Genomic DNA, 22,030 nt, shown 5'->3' on the forward strand with positions numbered 1-22,030 from the left:
ATGAGGTGGTCATACATTTATTTGGGTTGGCAGTCATAATGGCCCTCCGAAAGAAGCTATGACTACAATGCGGCCCGCGAAAAAATGAGTTTGACACCCCTGACTTACAATTATGATTAGTACACAGTTTGACCCATGCTTTGTGCAAAATGTCTACTCATGGGTCAAGTCAAAGTTAATACAATAACTCACAAGGCAAAGATGATGAGAGAAGTTATTTTGAAGCACTTAAAAACTTGTGGTGAACGTTTCCATAAGCAGATGCATTGTGGTTCTTTTAACACTCGTGTTACACAGTACCCTGTCACGTGATCTACATTTGTGTGTGCAAATGTTGAAAACAATTAGGCGCCAACACAGTTTGTGTGTAAACAGTGATCAAATGCATTGTGACGCACTTTCTTCCATAATGTGTTAAATATAAGTCCACAACAACGGAGTCACCTCGTGACTACAAACACCGCACTCTCCCGTAAATGACTGATGACAAATATACTGGCAATATTGTGGGTGCTTGTGTCAGCAAAGTGTGACTGTGTGTTCATGTGTGACTGAGTGTAGGTGGAATGTGAAAAACAGAAGGCTGCGCGGAGGTCATGTTGACGACATCTTGGACGAAGTTACCTCCAATGTTGCTCAAAGAAAAAAGTGTGACTGATTTACTGGAACAATTACAAGCAACGATAATGTCCCAATACAGGAAACTCACACTCTTTATGGATGGTAGAGACAGAGACAAGCCCTGAAAACAAAAAACAAAAAAAGGGAGTAATTGAGACCCCCACCCCACGAGAACGTCTCAAATTGTTTGAGTTGTCAACATACTTTGATGATCCCAAAACAAACATTTCAAACAGATTTTCCAACATTACTCTTAAAAAAAAAAAAAGATGTTGTTGAAACAAAACAAAAAAAGAACCGGAAGTATGACGATAATGCCGTGTATCTATCTGCTTTGGAAGTCATAAAAATAGAAATTGTCAGGCAAGAATCTACATTGTATGTTAGCTTTTGGAAAAAAAATAAATAAATAAATAAACAAAACACACATACTGTCGCAAACGTCCCTTAAACACCAAGGCTAAAATGAGCTTCTCCCCAAAAAACAAAGATCTGATCAGTCAGGATGCATCATACTTGATTTCTAGTTCAGGCTATGGTGGTCTTTTGTGGCATCATTGAGCTTTATAGAAAGAGCATCTACGAAAATGTGGGTTCACTGTGTACTTTTTCTGACAAGATAACAAGGAAGGAAGAATCAATCCACTTTGGCACTTGTGTGTGTGTGTTGTGTGGGTGCTTTTTGTGGCTGAATCAGCAGTCACAAAACAGCAACAATACCTATATTTAGGATTGTAAATGGGTGGGTAGGTGGTGACTGTTCAGTAAATATGATGTACTTTTCCATGACAGGTTCCAGAGTGGCTATAGCCCGCACCGCCCTGGCCTCTCTTGGCCAAGCTTGTTGCTTTTCCATTACAATCAACTGGGAAGGGATCAACTGAAACTAGAATCAGATGACTGAAGTCACAACCTTGCTCGACCTACCTTATAGAACCAGGCACTGAGGAACGGTTCCATTGTAACCGCACAGCCATCAAACAATGTAATGGAAAAGCAAACACGTGATGCCGAACCAGACTGTCTTGGGGTATAACCAGTAGGATGTAAGTGTGATGGACAGACAGGAACAACACTTGTGTTTATGAATGTAGAGTTTGTCGGCACAAAACAAAGTTCTGCCTTCTTGCACATCGGTGATTCAAGCAGAGACACTGACTGGTCGTGATTTTTCTCCATGTGTGTATACATAAAAACAGAACACACAATACATACTAACATGTAGTGTCAATTTTACAGTGCACACAGTTTTAGTACTGCTCCTTAAATTGTCAAAAACAAATGATACTTCAAAAAGGAATTCAATTAACACACTTCTGTAAGTTTTGTTGCACACTTGAGAAAACGCTGCGCACTGAGAATCAGAGCACTGGGTTACAGACATGCAAGAAGAAAATGTAACTGTGCTGTCGTTTTCTTCATTGCTATGTTTTACTCTTTTTTCTGAGTTTTTTAAAACAGACAGCAAGTTGTAAGATGCAGATATGTACATTAAAAATTCCAACACTAAGCAATAAGAAAACATCAAACAAATGCTTACAGCATGTGACAATGTGGATTTGTGGACAGAGAGTTTTTCCGTATTAGCATAATGTTGCACGTGGCCCATTCATATCTGGGTCAAACATCGTATTACACCAACGATCTCCGGTGACACAGAGGCACACACCCACACTCAGGAAGGAAGGAAGCAACGACACCAGACAGGAAGTGAGTGACAAATAACAGCCGGTGAAAAATTCCCAATAAGTCATTCATAAAGTGCTGATGAACGCTGAATCAGATGCTTGGCATATGTTTTTTTCAGTTTTTTTCATCACAAATAAAATTTGAACTTGAGTCAAAAACCACTTCATGCCAATCAGTCATTTTTGACATGACCATAATCTCTCTTTCATTTTGTTTTTTGGTTCCGTTTCAAAAGAAATCCAGGGCCACTGAATGAAACAAATAAATCAAGACTTGTTTTTAGCAGACTAATATCCTGTGGGGAAGTGATGTTGAACTTGTAAACCACAAAGTGTAGCTTCAAAATAATCCTATTCAGGAAAATGCAATGAGTGGGCAGACCAAATGTTGATACTGACATACTATAACAGCCAAAATCTTCAGAGGCAACTGCATTACAGCATCGACATAAAGTACTGTTATCTGTGACATTGATGAGCGACTGCCAGACAGATTGTGGCAGTGCAAGTCTGCAATGTGACAATATTGAGTCTGAATGACATTAGCTCTAATGGCACTACTTGCCCTTATACATCAACTGAGTGGAAAATGAATGAAGACAGGGAGACAGAGGGCAGTCATGAATAGAAAGGGAATACCATGGGCACTAAACATTGGTTTTAAGATCATCCCACAACAGAATAAAAAAATAAATACAAATATCCATCCATCCATCCATCCAATTTTCTGTACCGCTCATCAAACAGTCAAAACTAGAGCTGTGTATGGATCGGTGGTCATTCGTTCACTTGTTCAATTGGGAATCGCATATTAAAAATAGATTTATTATTTGCGGATTAGAATGAGATGATGTGACATTACTGGAACTACTGTTTTGTTCACACTGTGAACAGCTGTCAGATGCTGTGGCAATGACTGTATGCAGTCAACGAAGCCCAGCGAGACTGTATCAATGATTTTTTTTTTAAGTTACTTCACTACAGTCACGTCACGCAGGGATCAAAGGGAAGTTTAGATCATTTGTTGGGTGCCGCTGGAGCGAGAACATAAGCTACGGATGGCTTCCAGCTAACTCGCAAATAAAATAAAATGAGCGGAATGATTTCAAATAACCAGTTTAGCATCAATCCACCCTGGGTTGGCTACTGTATGACAAGAGATCATGGAGATTAATGTGCATTATTTTAACCTAAAACTAACACGTACAGTAATTCAGGCTGCCGGAAGAGATATCAATACATAAAACTTTATTGTTGGAGAGGGAGTCCTGCGATGATCTCTTTGTGGTAATAAAATGGCACGTGGCTTGCTGTGACAGGAAACTCGTCAATTAGCGTTATTTTGCCGTGAATCGCTTACAAATTGTGCACCGGGTAAAGTGTACCAACTTGTGGTGTAGTGAGTAGAGTGCTCACCCTGAAGGTGCTTATGTGTTTTGTATAACGAGATTATATTCATTACTATTATTCTACTAACTTTTTGTTTTTTACTGTTTACTAAGGATGGGTGAGTACCATTAACAGGTATCGATAGGGGAAGAGGCTGATACCCAGGGTATGTCACACTCTCCTGGCTGTTTTACTACCAGGAACTAGAAAGTAGAAATTAGATGAACAGATAAATTACCATTAATTTCATGAAATTTTGGTCTGAAAGTTGGTTAGTACCACCTACAAAATAAGTCTAAAATTAGTGACGCTATTACCGTACACCCTGGAGTAATAAAGAGATGGTGAAAGTGTTCAAATTGAATCCTGCCCAACCTTAAAGTTGGGCAGGATTCAATTTGGAAGTTGTAACGCAACTTGAAAACAGAGTTAAAGGATGTGCGAGACCTTCTTAAATTAATGTTTAATCCCTCTAGGGAGAAATTCAATTTGAATTCTACAGAGAGTGATGTGTGAAAGATGATAAAGAGAGATAAGAGAAACGCCACAGTTTGACTACGTGACACAATGAAGTAACTGTAATGGGTGGACCCAACTGGGAAGAGTGTCCACAATAAGGCTCTGTTTTTGGCAAGTGTGCCTATGTGAACATGCGTGCCAGCAAGGACAGTCCCGTGCCCTGCACAAACACTGCCCTTGTGTTGCCCTTGGCTCACCCAACCACCCCTCCTTACAACATTTCTTTCTTGGGCACAAACACGGACACACAAAATCCAACCAGCTTGACCTCAGCGATCCTCCACACACTTGTACGCACACACAAAGCTGGCTCGCGGGGGCAAAAGGGTCACATGGCGATCATACAGACCCCCCCAGACCTCCACAACAAATATTTACACTCACATGATCTGTATTTTGAAGTGTGGATTCCAAAGCCTCAGGTGACTTGCAGACACATTCAGTACCTTGCACCACACACAACCAATAGGATCACAGACATGTAAACAACCTGAGAATATTTTATTGCAAATACACCTAAATCTCGATTTTACGTAGCCTTTGGGGTCCAGAATTTGGGAATTGCGTTAACCCTGAAAGCGCGTTGTATAGAAAGTCTTGGTTTTTTAGAAAGGCATGTTTTTAGGCAGCCGTCTGTCACCTTGAGTGGTCAACACACATCGAAGTTTATTGGCATTTTAATAAGAAAACCATTATCAAACGCCTTTAAATTGTTCACGGAAATTCATCAATTCACTAGCGTTAAGGTTTACGCCCCAGTCATTAGACTACGGTCCTTATATCGTCCATTTAAAATACTACTTGAAAATGTATTTATGAGAAAACAAATTGGGGTCCATGATCAAACCGCGTTAGACAGCAAGTCGCGTTGGATCGAAGCGAGTAAAATCAAAATTTAGGTGGAGTTTTTTTTCTCGGTCTGCAATAACTCCATCCAGCTTGTAACCAGCTGACATTCCCAAACTGACGTTCTTTTTTCCCCAATGCTTTTCCAGAATCTCACTGCAGCCTCTACGCATGCTCTGCCAGGGAATTGACTTGAAATTGATTGTCAGGCTGCAACCTTTACTTCTTTACCTTAATGAGTGTTTTGGGTCGTTATCCGTCTGGCAGCTAAAAGGGCTTTATAAATAAGCATAAATAATTCAATGACTGGCAATATGGTTTCAGAAAATAACAGATCAAAAGCTCTGGCGTTGACTGACCTCATAGAAGAGATAACGGAGAAAAAAAGTTAACAAAATGTATTCTGTGGGTATATTCGTTGATTTAAGAAAATACTTTGGCTTAATATATCACAATATATTTCTAAAACAAATGCAATAAAATTTGAGTTGAAAATTGCAAATAACTGATGTGAAATCTTAATTGACACTATGTCCAGATGGCAAAGTATAGTTCAAGATGGAGGAGGATAAATTGTGGTGTCCCCCAGGGGTCTGTGCTAGGACCTTTATTGAGTTTGTTTTATATTATTCCCCCCAGAAATCTGCAAAGAAAAGTTTGGAAAGGAAACAATTCAGATTCTACGGATGACTTGATTTTACAGCCTATAAAGTTGATTTTCCCTGGGCATTAAAAAACAATCTAAAAAGAAGTCAGATAAAAAGTAAGAATTCAACTAAACTGACAAATTATTTCAATTTTATTTTCTTATTGAAAGAATATTCAGTTTTACAATTCAATAACATTTCCTTTGCCAATATCCATCCATCCATCCATTTTCTGTACCGCTTAGTCCCCACGGGGGTCGCGGGCGTACTGGAGCCTATCCCAGCCGTCATCGGGCAGTAGGCGGGGGACACCCTGAACCGGTTGCCAGCCAATCGCAGGGCACACAGAGACAAACAACCATACGCACTCGCACTCACACCTAGGGACAATTTGGAGTGCTCAATCGGCCTACCAAGCATGTTTTTGGGATGTGGGAGGAAACCGGAGTGCCCGGAGAAAACCCACGCGGGCCCGGGGAGAACATGCAAACTCCACACAGGGAGGGCCGGAGGTGGAATCGAACCCACACCCTGCCAACTGTGAGGCGGACGTGCTACCCAGTGCGCCACCGAGCCGCCTTTTGCCAATATCATGCAGACAATTTATTTCCTTACGCACAGCAATGACGTGACGTCATCTTTAGTAGACATCTCCATGAAATGAAAATGATCGTGTAGCATATTAACATCCGTAAACAATGTATTTTTTGCCTGTCACTTGACGTTATGCTTTATGCGCATGCGTATCACATCACATGTTCCGTTTTCATTAGAAGCCACATTTTTTTATAATGCAAACGAGTACATAAAAAGATTGGAATACACATTTGAACATAGCCTTATTTCCTGTTTTTATGACCGCGACATCTAGCTGCCAAGACATGTCAACAACATATAATGTAAGATTATGCACTTCGCATTGTCTGGAATGTACCATGCCCACTAAATTAAACCGAACTAATCTTATCTCCCAATCAGGAGTATTTTGGTCTTCCTTTAAATCTGGAAGACTATTTCTTTCTTGAGGCTTGTCTTTGACAACTAAAATCAAATCTCTAATGGATTGAGCTCAGATTATTGGCTTTGGCCATAGAACAATAAATAAATCATTTGTGGTGGTGTTGTATAACACTAATGGGACTGCTGGGAATATGATTGTGTACATCATCAAAATAGCTCTTTGTCTTTGTTATATACCACCAGTGCAGAGAAGTATCATTGGAAATGATAACCACTACAGAAACCCAAGACACACTGATATGGAAATAATACTTCACCAACAAAAGCACACACAAACTACAATTTGGTGTTGAAAAGTAGGAAGTTAAAACATACTGTAACTATAATTACAGTCTGTCAGGCAGTCTCAACAGAACATCAACCACTGGTCATTTCGTGTCACCATGGAAAGATGGGGAGAGACGGCCAAAAATAACACTGAATCGAGGCATTGAATGTCGTAGGGACAGTTTTCAGTATTGGTCTCTCAGCATCTTGCTAAACCACCATTCATCTAAGAACAGGACAAAGGGCCCCACATGGGCAATGAATGACATACACAGACAGACACACACTCAAAGATGTTACGGTCTTAAAAATGCTGGGTCAAAAACAACACAATTTGGGTTAAAAATTGGACTCTAAAACTGACCCAACTTCCTCGGGTCTTTTGTAAAAAAAAAAAAAAGAATTCTGGACAGAACAACCCCCAAACTTTTTAACCCAGCAGTTTTAAGGGTGTGAAAAATGGCAGACCTTTGCTGGGACAGCAACATTAAAAAAACATCTACAGTTTCTGTCATGACTGGACTAGACTACAAACACTCGTGCAAAAACAGATCTTACAGACCATGTAATGATGCCCAACCCTGTTATATTTTAGTAGCAAGAGTAATGGGACAAGAAAAAAAAAAGAAAGAAAGGAAAGCCACCCAAACAATGCACTGCACGGAGTGGTTTCCTAGTATTGTAGGGTTGAAGCATATGGCTTCATGTTGGTATTTACATCAAAAAGAAATATATTACTGATTACCTTCTTGGTCATGTTGGTGTGTTAGGTCGATAGAACACAATATGGATCATAAGTAATTGGAGCTATTCTTACATATGTGACTAGTAGGGGAATCAGAATGAGCAGGTGGGAAGAATCTGCACCCATTACCCATTTTTGATGCCTGTTGACAGTTTGCAGGAGGAAATGTGGTTCTGCACATCGTGAGATGCCACACCTGTTTACTGGTTTAGACGTTTACCAGTACTTATGTATTACCTAGCGGTTGTTGAATGAATGCATGAATGAATGAATGAAGTTGTTTGGTTTAAGCTTTGCATAAGCATGTGCAACTTTCACATACAGAAAAGGCAGTTTCACCGATGTCGAGTCACACATCAAGCAAGGCTTCTATGATTTCAACATCAATCAAAATAATCTTTATTTTTTTCCCCATATGTCCGGTCAGGAATGTGTAATTTAAAAATCACACCTCGCAGTTTTGATTTTTCATTGTATTTACAAGTAACATTCAAGAAGAAAGAGGCAGTGCAACAGTCATGGCTGTGCTGGGGGGCCTGGAGGAATTAAGAATGACATTTGAACAGCAGAGTCAGCAGCATGACTGATACAGGCGCTATTTCTGGAGGCCCAGGTGGAGGAGAGGGCAATCTGGCCTGATACTGTATTTATTCAACAGTGGGAATTTCCGCAGATGACATTTTTGATCAGCTACTGTGTATCTGGGCATTCTTATTATTATATTCATCATAAATGATAGGATTATTTATAGTATATTTATAAATCCTAATTCTGCCAAATGACATTTGTGATGATGTATTTGTTGTAAAGTATTGCTAAATCGTATCGCTAAAAATAATGAATACGAGTACATGGCAGGTGAAGCGTGTGTGATAAATTCAGGCATGAGTTTTACTTCTTTTGTTTCATCAGTTCTCACAAATCAGCATTTTCCATTCATGTCTGAAAATAATGATTGCATTTGTTCTTAACTTCTTCACTTTACTAGAGCCTGTTGATGTAGCGTCAACCTTCATTAGTTCTACAGTACAGTTTTTGAACTAGACTGACACTGGACTTGACCTAAAATTAAAAGCTGAAAACCCTCAAAATATATTTAATTATTATTATTTTTTCAAAGTTAAAATAAACCCATGCCAAACCCTTTGCAATACACATACTGTAAATTTATCAGTGTAATACAAATTAAACTACAAAATGACAATGTTGAGTCCTTAATGGGGTCACTTAAACCAAATAAAATATGGAATTTCTTTTTTTTTAGAAAAGTGGAGAAGGAAATTCATGCATTTCCAGTATGTAGTAAAATGTAGATATTTATCAGCCATCTACCATCTGCCTCAAGTTCAACGAAAGGAAACCAAAGAGATCATAATGTGAAGTGACTGATATAGTAACCAACTTTGTACAAAACAACATATAGCAAAGCAGTGCAGTGATGACACGAAACACGGTTATTCCAGCTAAAGTCAGCCAACTTCCTGTTTTTCTTCAGTGGTTAAGATGCTCTATCTCGGCTCTAACAGATTGTGAAATGCAGCGGTTAAAAAAAAAAAACCCACACAGTCGTGAATATATGAAAGTCAAATATGTCAAAACAGGCAAAAAAATGATGAGAGTTTAGGTATGAATTTGAAGAAATTGATTACGCATACACCTATGGTGAAACCATACTTGGGTTGGCCAGGAAGTGAGTTGTTTTACACAGTGATAAAATCTCAAGCAATTTAACTCTTTGGTAGGACACATTGAAAGCGTCACACAATCAAAAGTTTTGTTTGCTGTGTTTCTTTAGACTTTTAGATCGTTTCCAGAAAACAAAAATTATGTGATCAGCATGTGTTCATTTTTCTGACGTTCTGACGCAAAAAGGATGACGCTGCTGCAACACTCTGCCCTGTCCCTATTGGGCTAAGAAATACTTGTCATCTGAAGAGTCCCCTTATCATTGTGCAGTCACTCCAACAGAGACCAGACTTTGATAGAATCTCTGCCCCTGATACCCCTCTCCCCCTTTAGACACACACTCTTCCTTTCCTCCACCTATCTTCAAGAGAAGGAATGTTAGGAATGCTGAACGTTAACATGACTCAAAGACTCATCATCATCATCCAAGTCTCTCATGTGCAGGCTTTCACAACACTTTTTGTCTGCAAATACTACCTCTATTTGGAATAACATCGGAAATGTGGATTAGTCACTGGATTATTTTGACCCTTCATTCCCGCAAGCAACTTCAAGACTGTGGCCTACTTATTATACTGTACAGTTTAGGGTATAACATTTTAAAAATTTTGGGGGGCGCTGAAAAGTTTGGTAAACTTTGGAGGGAACTTCTTGTTTCACATCGTTGTATTCTTGCACAACCTTTCAAATGTTGTATCCACAAAAATGCAATTACTGTCCCACGTGGCTGTAAGGTTTGTAGAGCAGTGGCCTGTCAAAACAAGTTTTCCTTGTTGATGAATAAGGTTTCTTTCTTTGTTTCTTTCTTTGTTTCTTTCTTTCTTTCTTTCTTTCTTTCTTTCTTTCTTTCTTTCTTTCTTTCTTTCTTTCTTTCTTTCTTTCTTTCTTTCTTTCTTTCAGTATTGTCCGGTTTAAATGAGGCCCAACACTTTGAGCCAATAAATCTGAACTGACTTTGTGTATAGTGTGTTTATCAGTTTAAGAGTCAGGCACCCTTTGGAATTATAGCTAAAAATTTCCCAAGCAAAAAACTATGTAGTAAATGAGATTAGTGGAATGAGAAAGCACCAAAACACAGTCATTCAACTGGATGTGGGCCCGAACGATTAGTTGGCCTGCCGATTAGATCAAACTACGGCAGCCTTTCTAATAGCGGTACAAAAAGTAATTGGCAAATGTTGGCCAAATGTTTCTCTCTTTATACGATAATACGTATGTAGCTACCCAACTACTGGTGTGATGGACAGTGCGTCACAAGCCTATTGGCATTAAAGAAAAAAAACTACGATAAGTCAAATAAAACAACTATTTATTAGCATCACCCTCACATAAAAAAAGTGCAACTAAATCATGTGCTCGTGCCACGAGTTCTACAAAGTTAATGTAGAGCCATGACACAAAATGAACACACAATTTCTACTGTCAAGATAAAGGATTTTTTACAAGCACTGAACTGGACTTTTTCTTTTCCGGAATTTAGGTTCATCTTTTAATTTTAGCAGCCATTGACAAACAGCTCAAAATGAGTGGCGTGTGAGTGAGACTATATGTCACAGGTGTCAAACTCAAGGCCCGGGGGCCAGATACGGCCCGCCACATCATTTTATTCGTGTGTCATTACTAGAATTGCAAATTGTCTTCACTTTTAATAATATCTTTTTTTTTTTAATATTTGTCCAGTTTTTACTCGTCTGATTTGAAAACGAGTTATTTGTCAGTTTGTTTTGTAGCTTTTACTGTATATAATATGAGGTGCTCATACATTTATTTGGGTTGACAGTCGTAATGGCCCTTCGAAAGAAGCTATGACTACAATGCGGCCTGTGAAAAAAATGAGTTTGACACCCCTGCTATATGTAATCTGACATTTGACCCTCAGTTGCTGAAAATTAGCTACCTTTCCAACTGTCTTTGTGAGCAAAGGTCTCACTGAGCACCTGTGGATCCACTTACGGTCACTCTAGATGACACAAAGACTAAACTTTCTGGCCATAATGACTATTGTTAAATTAGATAGAGAGACAGACAGTGACGTATTGTGGCTGTGTGAAGTCGGGCATGGGTAATCATACTTTGATTCTTAAACCGCTTTTCCACTTCACAGTATCAACACGGACTGGCACGGTTGTACACAGGAATACAATTAGTATTCAGGGACAAATTCAATGAGATATGACTTCTTGTTCGAATCGGTTAAATGTTGACGTAATGGTCGCCTACTGGTTATATTTTACAATGTCCTTTTTGTGTTGAGTTAGTTTGCTCAAAGGAAGCTCTGGGGAGTTTTCCTTGAGCTCTTATTTTAATCATCTGCTATCAAGTCATATCAAGGGGTTGTGTGTTATTATCACTCAAATTTTTAAGTTGCCTAGCATTTGTTGTTCTGTGCGGGGTACTGTCTGCTGTGGGAGTAAGTAGGGTTGCTTTTCATTTGCTGGAAAATGATCGTAATCCAGTGTGCATTTAGTTCTACATTTACGACATACTGTACAGTTGAGATAAAGCAGGATGAAATAGCCCTTATATTACACTCAAGCGTTGTGTTACTCAGACTAATATGTAAAATACACCTAAATCTCAATTTTACGCTGACTTTTGGGTGCAGAATTTGGGAATCGCGTTAACCCTGAAAGCACGTTGTATAGAAAGTCTTGGTTTTTTAGAAAGGCATGTTTTTATGCAGCCGAAGGGGTCCTTTGTCTCCACATATATCAGTCTGTTGACATTTTATCAAAAGAGATGCACGACACAGATGACAATAATAGGCGGATTGAGTATAAGTCATTTTGATGCGATGTGAATTGGATGGAAGAGAGAATAAAGCAGTCTTTTATTCTACTATTGTTTTTTTTCCTTGAAGAAAAATAACAGGTGGGGTCAGTATGTAGTTTACTATAATCACCTTTCCACATTGTGGTAGTGTGGTCTGGTCACAGTTTTTTTACGCTGCACCCTGATTTGGTTAAAATCACCCAGCTGGGTATGCATCTGATAGAGTTGTCACAAAAATATAAAATCATAAAAACAGATTTTGAGCTATATAAATAAAAAATGTTAATCTGATTATTTGATTAATTATTGGAATAATTGAGCAACTAAAATCAATTAAAAAAAAGAGGCAATAGTGACAGCCCCAGTAGGTGATCTCTGTAAATAGTATGACATAGTATGAGCCATGCAGCAGGAGAGTGTATAACCTGCCACTGAATTCCATAGCTGTATTTTGAGATGACCCAAGCCATGAGAACTAGGTTGAAAAAACAAAAAAATAAACAAAACAAATAAAAAATAAAACAACCACAGGGTCTCCCTCATATGTGCTTAGGCCTTGCTGTTCAACCGACTGCATCTGATAAGAGATGGTGAGAAATCATTTACTTCTGCCACACATAGGAAAAGAAATTGCTAATGTAAGCCAGTTACACATTCCTCTCCTATTATAACACAAAAGCCCAGCTCCATTCTCCACACAAGAATTTGTACAATTTGTACTTCTTTGAACATGCCTGGTATAATCTGTATACAAGTGAATAAAGCTCCCTGACTACTATTTGAGGAAGTAGAGTACAAACTATTAAGTTGTGCCCTGCACCCGACTGGTGATTGTAGCCGGTCTCTTCACCCACAGTCAGCTAGGATAGGCTCCAGGTTCCCCATGATCCTTGTACATAATATGCAATGCATTAATTTACTGCCATTACATTTTGTTAAAGGGTACGCTATCATACAAAATAATTAACACAATAATATTGTATGTGCCAGGATTAGTCAAAAACTGTACTCTGGTTAATATTGCACTGAAGGAATAAGCATAAAATAGAATTATTTAATGTAAAGTGGGCTCCATGTGGGGCAAAATCTTTACCGGTCAAAACATCAAAACTATAGTGGTGAATTGTCTGGTAGAGCTAATATATTGTAGTTGCCATTGAATTGTGTCAGTTGACAGATTTTTTTAGAGCAATGGCAAGCAGAGGCATCTTTATAGGCTTACAAAACACGGTTGTAGTGACGACAATGTGTTATGTAAATAGCACATAAAATGTCTTCCTTTAAAACCATGATGAAATCCCACATCAACATTGCTGTGTTTGTTTAATATGAGCTCAATTCAATTTCAGGTCAGGTCGTATTGACTAGGAAGAGGTTTTAAGTAAATAGCACATGAAATGTCTTCCTTTAAAACTATCATGAAATCCCACATCAACATTGCCATGTTTGTTTAATGTTAGCTGACTACTCGTTTAGGTCAGGTTGTATTCACTAGAAAGAAGTTTGTTACGAACAACGAGGAGCCAGTTCAGAGGAGAGTTTACGACTGGCCGATTCAATAGAAAGGAACTCAATCTTATCAGTTTTTATTAACTCGAAGCTAATACAACATGAGTTAAGCACTCGGATATCTTATGTTGGCACAGTGGTTTAGATTAAGGCCGTTTTGCATTCAGTATTTAATGATCAATTATCAAAACATTTATTGATCAGTTATTTATATGCATGCTACATATGTAGGTGTGTGCTAAAAGTATTGATACCTAGATAGTCTTTCACGCCTAATAATCACCCCTATGGACAAAACACCAATTGGAGGTTCAAACATTAGTGTGTGTTAGTGTGTGTGTGTGTGGGGGGGGGGGGGGGGGGGGGGGGTTATTGTGCAGTGACATAGTAAACACAACAAATCAAATAACTATGTGAATAATAGTTCACTTGTTGGCTGGTCAAATGAGTACAAAGACAAAAAACTGCCATGTTTGATATTTTCTTCTTTTTGAAATTCTGTGGGCGTGGCTATTATTCCGGGGCGCGCAACAGTCCCAAAATGATGGTATTTAACGTGGCATGGATTCCCAAACTGTGGTGCTGTTGATATATTGTATAAAGGGGGATTATTTGGACATTTATAGGCCAAACCTGCCAAAAACACTTGGTAGGTTGAACACAGAGCAGGAGAAGAACAGATGAAAAGGCTGCATGGCTTGGGAATATCTGTATTTGATTGCCATCTCCAAAAGCATTTGCATCAACCTGATTTTGACACAATTCGATAATGACTCTCTACACGCACCTCAACAACTCATTTATGAATAATTTGATCTCAGCATGCCTTCCACCACTTGTCTCTCTCTGTTAGTCTTTTTTTCTTTCTGCCATCTCCTTTGCATTCCTTGGCAGGTCTTGGCCTGCTGTACGTTTGTTACCTGAGGGGAGAATTCCAAAAGGCTCCTCCTATCTCACATTTATATTTCTAGTGAATTTTCATGTGGATCATGCTAAAAAAATATCTTTTTTATTGATTTATTTTCTATAAAAAGCTTGGCTTGCAAATAAACATTTGGGTCTGGAAGCTTAAATGTATTGTGAAATGCTCCAATAAGTGAATAAGTCTTCAGGCTGTTGAAGTGTTATATGAGTGTGTCGACGTCACATTTACGGCTGAAGACTATTTAGCCTTCTTCTCTATTTGACATTTCAACAACAGCAACAATAGGGGACAGCAGAGTATTAGTTGAGGCCATGTGCCTCACAGCCAGACTCTTTGGGCTTGCTTATTCATTCAGAATAATACTGTATGATGGATCATTGAAGACAGAATTATTCATAGATGTGAAAATGAGTGTGAATGGTTGTTTGTCCACGTGCTTTACAACTGACTGGCGACCAGTTTAGGGTGTACCCCATCTCACGCTCAAAGGTCTGCAGGCAAGGGCTCCAATTACCTACAACCCTAATGAGGACAAGCACTATTGGCCTCTATGTGCTATTTCATATTTTACTATCCTTAAAATGGGGTTGAACAATCATCGCAAAGGCTGCAATATGGAGGGAAAAGCAACCTAATTTTTCAGTTGACTACATTATGTACATATGTATGCATGGATTATCTGCACGTGTGCGTGTGTGTGTGTGTGTGTGTGTGTGTGTGTGTGCGCTCATGAAGGACTATTTTAAAAATTGATTCATCTAACAATTATTTTTTCTATCAATTGAAAAATCTGATGAAAATAAAACACGGCAAATGTTCATCGCTCTACTATTCAAAAAACAGGGGATGATTTCAAGTTGACACTGCATAAAATGCACAAACTTATATTGTGATTTAGTTACTTATATTGTGATTTAGTTACTGGTTCGATCTGTAACTTGCAGTATGCAGCAAAGGGGGAGGGGATGCTACATTGCACACAGGCTGCAAATTATGGGCTTCGGGTGATGAGTTTTGTGATTGGCATTGATCGACATACCGATCAAATACTTTTCCACGTAAATCAAACAATCACGATTGGAGCATCGCTAGTAAATACTGTAGCTGCTTTGTTCACTCATGTCTGCCCAATTACGTCAGTTAGCCTTATCAGTGTTCTGTAAAGTTAAAACAACAGTGGGGGACGGGAGGGGGCAGCTGGCAGTTGCCCCTTCTCAACGCAGGACACAGGGTGGTGCCTGAAAAAAACAACTGTGCCATAAATAACTGCAATGTCACAGTGACATTTTGTTGTTGTTCTTTGTATGTTTGTCTGTGTTTTAGACTTGTAAACATATGTTACAGACATACATTTACAAGTATTTTTGTCATTTTGCACTCACAGATAACATGAAAGATTTGACCGACTAAAAACTATAAGTTCTGTCAAGAAGATTACTAAAGCTTGGCTATAAGCTGAAAACCCGAGTAATAATAAATAAATGCTTTGGTCTTGTATGTTTAAATGTATGCTAAAATTAAGGCAAAAGAACCATGAAGTAAAATGAGAGGCAGTTCATCAAATTCAACGAGACTTACCAAAACTCTAACTTTTAGCAGTCTATTAAGCATTCAATACAACAACTTCACAAAATTCTACGAAACAAGTCATAAACACCAGTTGGTCATAAATCAGATATGCAAATCAATTTGTGGCTTTTTCATAAAACCTTTCATGTTTCATGGAAAAAATATGTGGACCACACTTCTTAAGCCCTCAACTATCAAGCAAAAACAATCATTATTTTTTTCCATAATCATCCAGCCCTAAGACTTGTAGGTCCTGCACTTTTCCAGTGATATGTTTTTAAAATATGATTGGCATGTCGGATTAAAATTCTCTCACAATTTGCACGTTAGATCAGTTTAACCCTTCCCATTTTCTTCATGTGGGGCCTATCATAAAATGTGTCCGCTGCTCTGCTTAACTTTATGGTAGAATGGCTGACAACATCAACAAAAGTTTCACATCCTCTTTGTTGCCGTCCAACTGTCGAAGATGTGTGCAGCTGGTATCAGTGGCATACATCTTAAATACAAAATACAGTGGTTGACTGCCACAACCAGCTTGGTAAACATTTCAGAGGTGACAGCTGTGCATCTGCTGTACATCTTAAATACAAAATACAGTGGTTGACCTCCAGGAATGGCAACAGCCAGCTTGGTAAACATTTCAGAGGTGAGAGCTGTGGTGTTTAAAGTAAATCCTAAAGATCAAGCCAGATCTGATCCACTGGTGAAAGGAGACTTTCATTACAAAATGTTAAGAGTTTGACAAATGTAAGTATATTGAAAATAAAACGGGGCTCTGGAAGCCCCAGAAAACATGTCTGTTCGGGGGGAACAATCAAACCAAAAGCAAACAAAAGTTGATCTGTTGTTGCGCGCCTGGTAACATGAGCAGAGGCACAATAAACGGGGAAGGTAGTGGTGATTTATAATGGCCCATGATTGCCAGAAGCCAAGAAACGAGTGTTGAAATTTGATTTGAAGGAGGGCAAAATGTATTTTTCTTTGCCCACACGGTATACCAAATACATGGCAGCAAATTAAATTCTGGATCCGAAACATATCCAAATGTGCTCCACAGATCGGGCATTCTTCCACTGTATATATAAATTAATTCAAATAAACATAATCTTAGTGCAATTATGCATGGCATTCCTGAAATGCCTAAATGATGCGTTTGACTAGAATGCGTGTCAGTTTAAAAGTCGCCAGATTTATGAGCAGAGTTCGGCGTGACCCCTCATAGCAGGGCAACAACTCAACTTTACTTGAAAGAAGATCGAATGGTGACTTACCTTGGGTCACCCTTCTTGGAAGGACTTTAGACAGCGTTGCAAGAAAACAAACCTCGTCACGGTTTACGACAAGATTAGTATCGGGCGTAAAAGAGTCGAGTAAGAGGCGATCATCTGGCCGAGTGTCTCCAGTCTCAGGTGGAAGCCCCGCACCGCGGACGAGCTTCCTGTTTGTAGCCGGAGGTGAAGCACCGCCGCCGCCACTGATACTTTCTCCGCCAGCAAGCCCACCTCCTCCTCTTCTCTAAGTTAGCGACAGGAAGTTGCACTTCCGGTCACCGTGATTTAGAAACTAACGCTACTTCTCAAAGTTCACAAAACGCTACTAGTAGAGAAAGTACTATAAACTTCATAGCAACATTGGAGGAATTATGTAGAAAACGGGTGGCTTGGCAATGTGAATATATTTGCACTCATTTAAAACTTCAAATAGCTATACTGTAGAATACCTTTATTTTGAAGGTCTTGTCTCTATTCAGATGTCGTTATTCTTTCTCGCCTGTCAGGAGCAGACTACATAGTTTGCGCTCATAACATACGCAGTGTCGTTCCGCTCTTTTTATTTAATCAACAAAGTTCATTTATATTTCAGCATGACGTAATAAAACAAAAAATAACAAAAGTTACAATATGTCTACCGTATCTTCCTTTAGTCCAACTGTAATGCAGCCATTGAACCATTCCTCACGTCAATTATGAGTTTAGTACAGCATTATTGCGCTTCACTCAAATAGATTGCGCCTTGTCTGTAAATACATAATTTTGCTTCCCTTCACTAAAATAGACAGCGCCTTGTCTGTAAATACATAATTTTGCTGCCCTCTGGCGAATTCTTACCCTTCACGCACAACTACATCATGGAATGAGGCATACAGTACATACAGTTGCATACAGTCCACGTAAATTACAAGAGACACATTTCACCGTGTAAATAATTTAAGAACCAGATAAAACTAGTGGAGGTACGTACTCGGTATATATTTTGCCGCCACTCAACTTTACCAACTTGTTAATTGTGCAGTTATATATCACATATCTTGGAGTCGGTAGGCTTTGTCATCACATGTCACATTTGCCTTTTTTATATATAAGTGTATTTCATATCAATATTTACGTTCCATTTAGGTTCCAAATTCCGATCTACAAACGTGTTCGGTTTAGGGCGTGAACTCTGAACCACAAGTAAATAATTATACAAACCATAAGTACTTCCTCGTTAAGCCACAAGGGAGCAGTACAGATCTACGTAGTGCATCCACAATTTCGAAACGCGCACATTTAGGCGACTTTAAAAGAACATTGACTCCCTTCAATAAAAGTTCAATTCATTGATGTCAGCTTACTTGTTACCGCGACAGAATGGAACCATAACACACCACAAAAACCCCAACATTGAATCATGCTGACACGAACACTGAGACAATTTAGTCACGAATATCATGTAGCGTGTGTGTGACAAAGTAGTGTATCAAGATCAACCCAATTACCTTCTCATTGCCTGAAAACCATTTGTTCAAATAGTCATCGAGTCGTTGCTTGCCCTCGAATTTGATTCAAATATCCCACGGCCATTCATCCAAACCAGCGCTGCAATCTCATCACATATGCGTGTAATAAGAAGCACATTAAACTTGAAAAGTTCATTTAAGCGAATGCCAATAACCTTGCTTAATTGTCAGAATGGCCTTGCCATCGGTTTTTCTGCCCGTCTGGCCATAAACCTGCACTAAAGCGTGAGAAGAAGAAGCGCAGGTGTTCTTTCTTATCGGCACAGGAATGTGGTTTCATCCTTGATTAATTGTAACGTTAACAGGAGAACGGTTCTTCTACAAGTTTTTTGTTGCGGAAGTTTGTAAGGGATGGAGAAGAGGAAAGGGTTTTAAAAATAGAACCAGTCAATGCACGATGGGAAAACACATGCCATTTAAATCCCGACAAAGCAATTTGCAGCTCATAATCAAGAGAACGGAAGCATTTTATCTCATTTCCCTTCGCAGTATAAGCCGGCTTGTTCCGGTTCATGTCGAGGCTGGTAAATTTTTAAACACATCAATGCTTTCATGGAGGTGAAATGCCATAAAAAAACAAGAGCGTGGTGAAGATCGTGATTGGCTTTGTTTGTTTGTTTCTTCCATCAAACAAATGCACAATTTTAAGCACACTAAAATGTTTATTAATGGTAATTCTTCGTCTTAACTGACAATTGGATTGGAAATGGATCCAATTACACTCAAATATATTATTTGCTTGTCCCAAACAATAAAAAGGAGTTGATGGATAATGGTCGTTGTTTAGGAACTAAATATATGTTGTGATTAGTTTTGTAAGTGTGGAACAGCTTGATAGATAAAAAATATTTGGTAACTCTTCTATCTATCTATCTATCTATCTATCTATCTATCTATCTATCTATCTATCTATCTATCTATCTATCTATCTATCTATCTATCTATCTATCTATCTATCTATCTATCTATCTATCTATTTATTTATTTATTTATTTATTTACATTTAGACATCTTTATTAATGGGCAATTTATTTGTTGCTTCCAAATGTGCATTCATACTTGCAGTTAGTCCATGAATGAATTGGCCTATACAAAGAAACACGGTGAAGCACAGAACAGAAAGAGATACTGGACATAAGTACAACTTGTCGGGCAAGATAAGCAAGATATGATAAGATCAAATAAAAAAAAATGGCAGGACGACGGTGTAAAAAAAACAATATAGTTAGTATTTTTAAACTAACAATACTAGCTTTGCAAGCTTTTATTTATTTTCCTTTTGTCACACACACATACGCACGCACGCACGCACGCACGCACACACGCATGCACGCGCGCGCGCGCGCGCGCACACACACACACACACACACACACACACACACACACACACACACACACACACACACACACACACACACACAAATTTAAAGATGCTCTGCTCTTTTCTTGGTTATAAACAGAGCTGGGAAATCTAGGTCCAGAAAGTAAAAACCCTGCCAGTTTGGCAGTTTGGTTTTAGTCATATTCTACTCAACTGGCAGGCAAAGAAGCTTGGTTAACCATTGTCACTTTCTGTTTTTTTCCTTTTTACGGCAGGTGAACTATCTTGTTTACCTGATGGTTGAGTTCAAGCACCGTGGCTTAAGTCACGCCGTGGCAGGGTTCTTACCTTCTTGACCTGGATTTCCCATCTCTGGTTATACAGTAAATACAAAATTATAAATTTGATAGAACACATTAATTCAAAGTGCAGAAGTGGCTCAAACCAAAGAATGAACCCAAAAATTCATACTGTTGATGAATAATTCAGTAAGCTGCTTGGATTCTTTATGATGTCTGGATTTATAAATCTTTTACAATTATATAGTTATTGTTAAGTACTCAATGACAATGTCATTGACACTGACAATGATAAGTGCTCAATGACAATTTAGTGAGTAGGTTCTACATAAAACATCTTATTGACAGAAAAGCTGTTAATGCATATAGCAAAATTGCGTTACAGCCATAAATTCTTGCAAATAACACTTGGATTTTGGTAAATATTGAATTTTTGATACAGCTCATATAAACTGAACTGTACTTATATGGTGGGCAGATTAGGTCACCTTTTTTAGTCACCTGACCTGGAAGATATACAAAAAATATGTTCCAAATAAGAAACAAAAGTTATAACAACGTTTCCTATTGATAAACCTTGCAGCGTATATCAACACACATTATTGTGATTATTTTGGCTTGATAGAGAAATATTAGACGTTGCTATTGTCTTGCCGTCTTGTCATCAAGATAGCAATCAGCAGCAATGTAAAAACATCACGTGAAGAAATCCCTGCATGGGTCAAATGAACCAAAAATGTGGAGGGGACTGCAAGAGTGAAACTTCTAATATTTGACCTCCAAGAAAGGGGGGCGGAAAATAACACTCGTGGTGATTCAAACAATTGCCGGATTTTCTATGAATCAAATGGTTGCATATTTTCCTGTTTGGAGCAGATGTATAGCAAACAGTGGTGACCCCCCCACTCTCCTTTTCAATTGCTGTGGAAATGCTTGCTCCTCATTCTAAAACAGAAAGAGAGAATGTCAGCCATTCAATTGTGTGCGGGAAATAGTGTGACTTGACCGGACGGGTTGCATCGCATATGCCCCGTTGAGCATGCGAGCTCTCATAACCGGAACGAGTGCAGGTAGAAGTGCAGCACGGGTTTGCGCATGCGTGCAAGACAAAAGGAAACGGGAGGGTCAAATGCGTTGCTCCTACAGCGACTTGACCTCGTTTGTCGTGTTGATAATAATCTGTCATCTGGGAGCGCACGACAAAGGACACAATCATGGTTATTCATGCGACTATTCAGCGGAAAAGACGCACGCAAACAAAACCACACGTTATTCTAAATTTAGGAGCCGTGGGGGGTGGGAGGGGGGCATGATGAGGATGTGCTTCGTTCAGGCTCACGTGTAAAATATAAAATATCGGCGCAAAGATTTATTTTCAAAATAAATGCTAACAACTCGATAAAGAAAAAAATGTCCGATTTAGCC

At 38.8% G+C, this 22,030-nt stretch overlaps 1 protein-coding gene across 3 annotated transcripts in view; it reads right to left on the minus strand.

Annotated features, from left to right (window-relative positions):
* The window catches only part of pik3cb (phosphatidylinositol-4,5-bisphosphate 3-kinase, catalytic subunit beta), a 35,580-nt gene extending 17,878 nt beyond the window's left edge, over positions 1–17,702 (minus strand). For all 3 annotated transcript variants that reach the window (XM_037267425.1, XM_037267424.1, XM_037267423.1), the window contains exon 1: positions 17,478–17,702. The gene's annotated coding sequence lies outside the window, so the exon portion shown is untranslated. The remainder of the gene's footprint in view (positions 1–17,477) is intronic.
* Positions 17,703–22,030: the final 4,328 nt, after the last annotated feature.

Source organism: Syngnathus acus, chromosome 13, assembly GCF_901709675.1.
Source record: "Syngnathus acus chromosome 13, fSynAcu1.2, whole genome shotgun sequence".
In the NCBI taxonomy this organism is placed as follows: domain Eukaryota; kingdom Metazoa; phylum Chordata; class Actinopteri; order Syngnathiformes; family Syngnathidae; genus Syngnathus; species Syngnathus acus.